This window comes from Lagopus leucura, unplaced genomic scaffold (assembly GCF_019238085.1).
Source record: "Lagopus leucura isolate 7727_CA_CO unplaced genomic scaffold, USGS_WTPT01 Super-Scaffold_100004, whole genome shotgun sequence".
Taxonomy (NCBI): Eukaryota; Metazoa; Chordata; class Aves; order Galliformes; family Phasianidae; genus Lagopus; species Lagopus leucura.
In genome coordinates, this window is record NW_024962264.1 from 26,548,672 (window position 1) to 26,555,399 (window position 6,728).

A 6,728-nucleotide genomic window follows, 5' to 3' on the forward strand; every position below is an offset into this window, starting at 1 on the left:
TTTTTTTGTTTCTGCCCCCCCCCTCCCGCCCCTCCCCCCTTTTTTTTTTTTTTTTTCCTTTTCCTTTTTTTTCCCCCCCCCCCCCCCCCCCCCCCCCATTTCCTTCGTTCTTTACGTTCTGTTTCTTTTTTTCTTTCCCTTTTTCCTTCTGCTCCTCTTCTCCTTTTTGCTTTATCTTTCCATTTCTCGGTTTCTCTTTCCTTTTTTTTACCCTCCTTTTTTTTCTATTTTCTTTTGCCTTTTTTCTTTTCCTTCTTTTTCTCTTTTCCTTTTTCTTTTTTTTTCTCTTTTTCTTTATTTCTTTTTTTGTTTTTCATTTTCCTATTTTTTTCTTTTTCCGATTTTTTTTTCTTTTTCCGTCTTTGTTTGTTTGTTTGTTGTTTCCTTTTCTCTCTCTCCCTCTCTCTCTCTTTTCTGCCTTCTACTTTCCGCGTTCCCCGTTCATCCCCTTTCTCGTTTCTCCTCCTCCCGTCCCAACCTCTCCCTGCTCCGATCGAAGCCGCGGCGCTGCCCCGGGTCCGGCCCTTCCTACCGCCGCCGTCCCCGGGCAGCCCCGGCCAGGAGGGAACAGCCTCGGCCCGGCCCGACCCGTTCGGGTCTGCGGGGCCGCGGGGCCGGGAGGCGAAGGGAGAGGCGGGCGGGAGCGGCGCGGCCGGGAGCGACCCGCGGGGCTTTGCTGCCGCGTTTGGCACTTAGTACGGGGACGCGGGAAGAAAAGGAACAGAGCGGCACCTCCGTGCCACGGCCCGTTAGAACGGGGTCCCCGGGTGCCGCCCGCGGTTCGCTTCGTTTTGCGGTCTGTTTACGGGCGCACGCCGAGCGCGGCTCTTCGGGAACCGCCGCGGCTGCCGGGAGCGGAGAGCTCGGGGCCCGGGGGAACCTCAGAGGAGCGGCCGCTTTGTTCGGCGCGCGCAGCGCTCCGCCGTCACCGCCTGCTCTTCGCCAGCGGCCTCCTGAGAGTGCCGGGCGGCATTCGGGCACTGTGCGGGCACCGGGTGGTTCGTGGTCCTCCTCGTGCCGGGGAAAGGGCCGAGCCGGGATCTGCCAGTGCTTTGCCGTGTGCTAATTCCAACAAGTCTTCAAGGTCTGATTACTGAAACGGAGCACAGAGCGTACAAACGCCGTCGAGATTTTATTTTTTTTAATTTTTACTTTCGCCCGTAATTCACGTTGCAAATTTGCCCTTTATGACAAAATAGTGATGATACCGCAGGGCTGCCTGCAGCGGGGCCAACGCTGAGGGATTGTGCGTGGCCTCTCCCTCTCCTTCTGCTTCCTCCCAAATGCGGAGCGGCCAAGAAGCAGAGCGAGCTCATTAAAAGTAGTTAATAGGTTAATAGGCACCCGGACTTATATTTCTCTAATGCAGAACGCCGCTGCTTCAGTGATGTGGCTGTGAGGCGTTACAGGGAGCCAAGAGAATGAATCAGACGTTTAATGGAGATGTGGAAACGGAAATCTCTGCTAGGGCTACAAAAATGAGAGCCAACAATACACTAAAATATAATAAAATTAGAATTAAAATTCTGCACACGAAGTGCCAACGTGTCTCCACTCTCGCTGGGCACAAACTGAAGCAAAGCCCCAACGAATGGCCGGAGCCGGGACTTCAGCTGCGGTCCCCCTGCTCCATGTCCCCATCCCCCGGCTCCGGGGGGCTCAGCCGGGACAGTGCCCTACGCGGGGCTTTGGGGAGCCCCTTCCTTAGCGACTCTCCCCCCCCCCCCGTCCCCCGTCCCCCGTCCCCCCCGGCCCGGACGGCGCTCGGGAGCTGCAGCAGAAATCCTTTTCCCTTCTGTTGGTCCGGACTGACCCCTACTGGGGGAGAGCCGCGGAGCAGAGCGGGAAGGCCCCACACTGAGAGGGGAGCAAAGACTTTCTATAGCTTTTGTACGTTTATTGTGAGAAACTGTTACGGACTAACAAAAAAAAAAAAAAAATCGGAAACAAACAAACAGACGAACCAGCGTGGCTCCACTTTGGTTTCACGCGGACAGCAAAAATGTGTGGAAATGTGACTGGCAGTGCTGTTGCGCTTCTGTAGTCTCTTTGGCTCGATGGGAAAAACGCACGCACGGCGGGGGCACCTCGGGGCATCGGGCCCTGTGGAAATGGGACCGCAGAGCTTTGCTCAGAAGCTGCTGGCACACGGTGCTCCCGGGGCGTCGGGGAACCGGAGATCGTTACATCGATGGTGCAAATGGGGACGGGAGGGAGGAAGTGGCGGCAGCTCTCGTTATGTGCATGTTTTTATGGCTTTTAGAAAACCACATTGCAGCATTTTCCGTCGCGTCCGAGGCTGACAGGGCTGCATTGATTAAAACATCCGATTTAGGTCATAAAGAAAATTCACTCGCAGCAGCACAGTCCGTAACGCCACGCTTTCTTAAGACGTCTCGCTGCCGTCGCTGCGGCGCGGAGCGCAACACGGAGCCCTCCGCTCCCTGCGCGTCCCCGACGCCGAGCGCGCCCGGTGCCGCCAGGGGCTGCTGTGCTGCCGGGAAGGGCGCAGCGCTCCGCTGGTACCGAGCGCTCCGCGGGTACCGAGCGCTCCGCGGGTGCCGATCCCGCCGCGGCTCTGGGAGGCGGTCACGGCCCTCGGCCTCGCACCGGAGGCACCGCCCGGCCCCCCGAGCGCAGGGCTTCACGCAGCGTGGCTGTAGCTTTTGCCTTCCGTGCTTCCTGCCGGCTGCCCGCCGCTTACAGCGCGTACCCCTGGTGAGGCTCTGTCTGTCCCGTGAGATGAGACTGCTGGATGGCAGAAGTGAGTTATATTCCAGAAACGGCCAAAAATCAGGCTGCACATAGCCTGGGTGGAAAGGCATAGCCTGTCACTCAGTGTTCCACGCAGACGTTTGCGGTAAAACACCGGCTCTGCATGGTTATACAGCCTGCAGTGCATGGGAATGTATGTGGGAAGGATGTGTTGCAAATGCATGGCGTGTTCAGGCAGCTGCAACAAGTTCCAGAGTGAACTTTGGAGGAAAACAGCAGTGGTTTGCCAAGCAGCCATCATGTCTGAAACATCTTTTGGGAAAAGAAATGACATCCTGGGAATCGTGGCATGGAAGGAAGATCTGTGCGCTGCTCCGCACCTGGACCAAGGAGTGGCAGGTGGGACGCAGCTTCCTGCAGCCACGTCTTCCTGGTGATTACCTATATTCCTCACTCTTCTGTACTTAGTTTGGAGGCATCACAGCCACTTTGCTTCCCTGGATTTTTGATTGTTGGTTTGGGTTTTTTTTTGTGTGTGTGGTTTGGCATACAGCTGTCCCTACTTCATAAAGTTTGAGCGTGCAAGCTCCAAGCACGTAATTCTCAGGCACAAATACTACGGACTGTGACGTTTCACTGCCAGACTAGCGAATGCAAACAGCTTACTTGGCATGTTAGCTCAACACAGAACAATTCAGCGCTGTCAGTGGACTTAAATTAGTAAAATATGGATGCTTATATTCCATTCAGGATGCCTTGGCAAAGCACTGCTGTCTGTCAGCACATGTTAACACCAACAAGACAAGAGTTAGAGTTCATATTATATCCATTTAGAGGGAGAAAAGAGACTCCATTCTGTTTTGCTTTGTGCTGTTTGAGAGGAGGACTCACCTGGGAGCACTCAGGTTGTGCGACACCGAGCTCCTGGCCTGGAATCCAGCTGTGTGCACTCCCCAGGCAGCACCAAGTGCAGGCGCTGCACTTCCCCATGCGGTCCCAGTGCTGCTCGGTGCAGTCCCTGTGGTGCGGGAGCACCTGTGCTCAAGGGCTCCTGCCATGCTCTATGCAGCTCAAACTCTGGGGGTGTTGTGTGACTGCTCTCTGCTTTCCTCTCTATATTTCTCTGTAAGGAAAAGATTGCAAATTGATTACATGCAACATTTTACAGTGCTGTTTATAATTGCTACAACCTGTGGGACACAGTGCTGTTGCTGACGTCGTGTGACATTGCCATTGATGCTGAGCAGTGGGTACCGACATTTTCCACGTCTCCACTGTTCTGTGTATAAGTAGGAATCAATTTCAACAAGACAAAAACTGTGAACAATTTCTGCTTCCAAGAGTTCCAGCAGTTGGGCTCCCCTGTGTGAAGGAGGTGTAAATCTCAAAGCAACATTCCAGGCCTGGTCGGTTCTGTTCCTCAGCCTCACAGCTGCCAGGGGCCGGTTCCTTCAGGCTGCTCTTGCTGTGGAAGGAAGGGGGCTGATCTGCTCCGCTGCCCTCTGCAGAAGGGGCTCGGTGGTAGTCACCAGAGGCTGCAGCAGCCCCTCGCAGACTGCCTTCCCAGCAGGGCTCTGCACGCAGCTCATGCACGCGTTTTCACACAGGGATTATGTAACTCTGGCAGTGTAGGGACTTCATTGTGTGTCTGCCTGCAGAGCGCTCCCCCTTCTGTACACAGAGCATAGAGACAGCGCGGAGCCGCTTGCTGCTCGGCGCAGCGTGGCTGTGGTGCGCTCTGCACCTTACCCGATACACGGGCTGAGCGTGGGGACACGCCGGGTGCCACTGTTGTGAAAGCACTGGGCCCAAGCACCCGGCTTTGGTTTGTTCGCCAGCAGCTTTTGGTCACTGAATGGATGTGAGAGGCAAAGGCCCGGCAGCAGGAACTTCTGAGGACTCTAGTTGAGAATTCTTCATTGATACTTCACTTGTACATGAGATCCACGATAATATTGGTATATCAGAAGGGCTGTTGGCAGGTATGCTGATGTCTCTATGTGTGAAGAATGTGGCAGTTCCTACCACACATTGTGAAAACACTCCAGAGAAGTAATGTTACATTCCAGGCAAAGCGGCTCATTGCCCCACAGGATCCTGAGCAGCAGAGAGGAGGATTCCTACCCGACCAGTCCAACCAGCTGAGACTCAGGGCACTGCAAGCTGAGGGTGTGTACTGGGCTTCCAGGAGCAGCCAGACTGTTCTGCTGCCAGCCCCGACCATTCAACTGCCAGTCCCACTGCTCTGCCTGCAGCCCTGGCCCTCGCTCATCTTGTGTCATCTCTGTGCCTTGCTGTCACAGCTCAGAGACAAGAAAAAAGGAAGACTAGACTCATGTGCCCATCTAATCCTTCTGGCACCTGGTTCTTGTTTTTAATTCTCTCTCTTTACGGTCCTGCCCATAGGATTGTTCACGCTGTCACCCCACTGTCACCAGTTGCTCAGGTGCTCCCTCTCTTCCTTATCCCCAAATGCAGTGACTCATGCTCTTGCACTCACTTGCTCTCCATTCATTAATAACTTTGGCTTTCTATCTGCTGGTTAGCCTTTGCTGTTATCATTGCATTAGTCCATTTGCTAAAGAAATATTTTCTCCTCTGAGTTTTTCTAGGTGAATCTTTTCCCTTTCACAGTTTAGGAGGTGGCTGCTCATCTTGGATGGGATGTAAGCATTTGCTTTATGGGTCTGGTCTTGTTCAACATCTTCATCAATGACCTGGATGAAGGGATAGAGTGCACCCTCAGCAAGTTTGCTGATGATACAAAGCTGGAAGGAGTGGTTGACACATCAGAAGGCTGTGCTGCCATTCAGAGAGACCTGAACAGGCTGAGAGTTGAGCAGAGAGGAACACGATGAGGTTCAGTAGGGGCATGTCCTGCACCTGGTGAGGAATACCTGCACACATCGGTGCCAACAGATGGGGGGCTGACCTGCTAGAGAGGAGCTCTGTGGAGAAGGACCTGGGTGTCCTGGTGGACAGCAGGTTGGCCATGAGCCAGCAGTGTGCCCTTGTGGCCAAGAAGGGCAGTGGGATCCTGGGGTGTGTTGCAGAGTGCAGCCAGCAGGGTGAGGGAGGTGATCCTCCTCCTCTGCTCTACCATGGTGAGGCCACATCTGGAGCCCTGTGCCCAGTTCTGGGCTCCCCAGCTCAAGAAGGACGGGGAACTTCTGGACAGAGTCCAGTGGAGGGCGACAGAGATGATCGGGGCCTGGAGAACCTCTTGCATGGGGAAAGGCTGAGGGAGCTGGGGCTGTACAGCCTGCAGAAGGGAGGCTGAGAGCAGATCGGATCAGTGCTTATCAATATCTAATGGGTGGGAATCATGCGGGTGGGGCCAGGCTCTGTTCTGTGCTGTGCAGCAACAGGACAAGGGCAGCGGGCACAGATTGGAACGCAGGAATTCCATACGGACATGAGGAAGAAGTTTCCTGTGAGGGTGACAGAGCACTGAACAGCTGCCCAGTGCGGTCATGGAGTCTGCCTCTCTGGAGATACTCAGAACCCACCTGGAGGCTTTCCTGTGCGACCTGCTGCAGAGATCTGCTCCAGCAGGGGATTGGGCTGGGGATCTGCGGAGGTCCCTTCCAACCCCTGTGATTCTGTGATTTTGTGCAGGCAGCAAAGCATCACTTGTGTCTGCCGAACGTGGGAAGATCCTTTCTGTGGCTTTACTGCTAGGCCAGCTTTGCCGGGAGGTGTGCAGCAAGGCTGTGCCGGCAGGGCCACGGGGAGCAAGCGGGCTGCTCTGTGCTTCCGTGTGCGCCTCGAGACAGCGAGTCCCAGCGCGGGGAGCAGCGGGGTCCTCACGCTGGAGAGGAGGAGCACTGATGGAGAAACACATTTACAGCCGTGTTTATGAGGCGTCGGCAACCAGGCAACCTTTGTCCGAGGGCGGGAGCCACACCTCAGCGCGCTGCCCGCCCTGTGCTCGGGACCGGCCTCCCGCAGGAGCGGCCCTTCTCTGAGGCAACAGAGCCATTACCGAAAGACGCCCTCGCGTCAGCCCGACC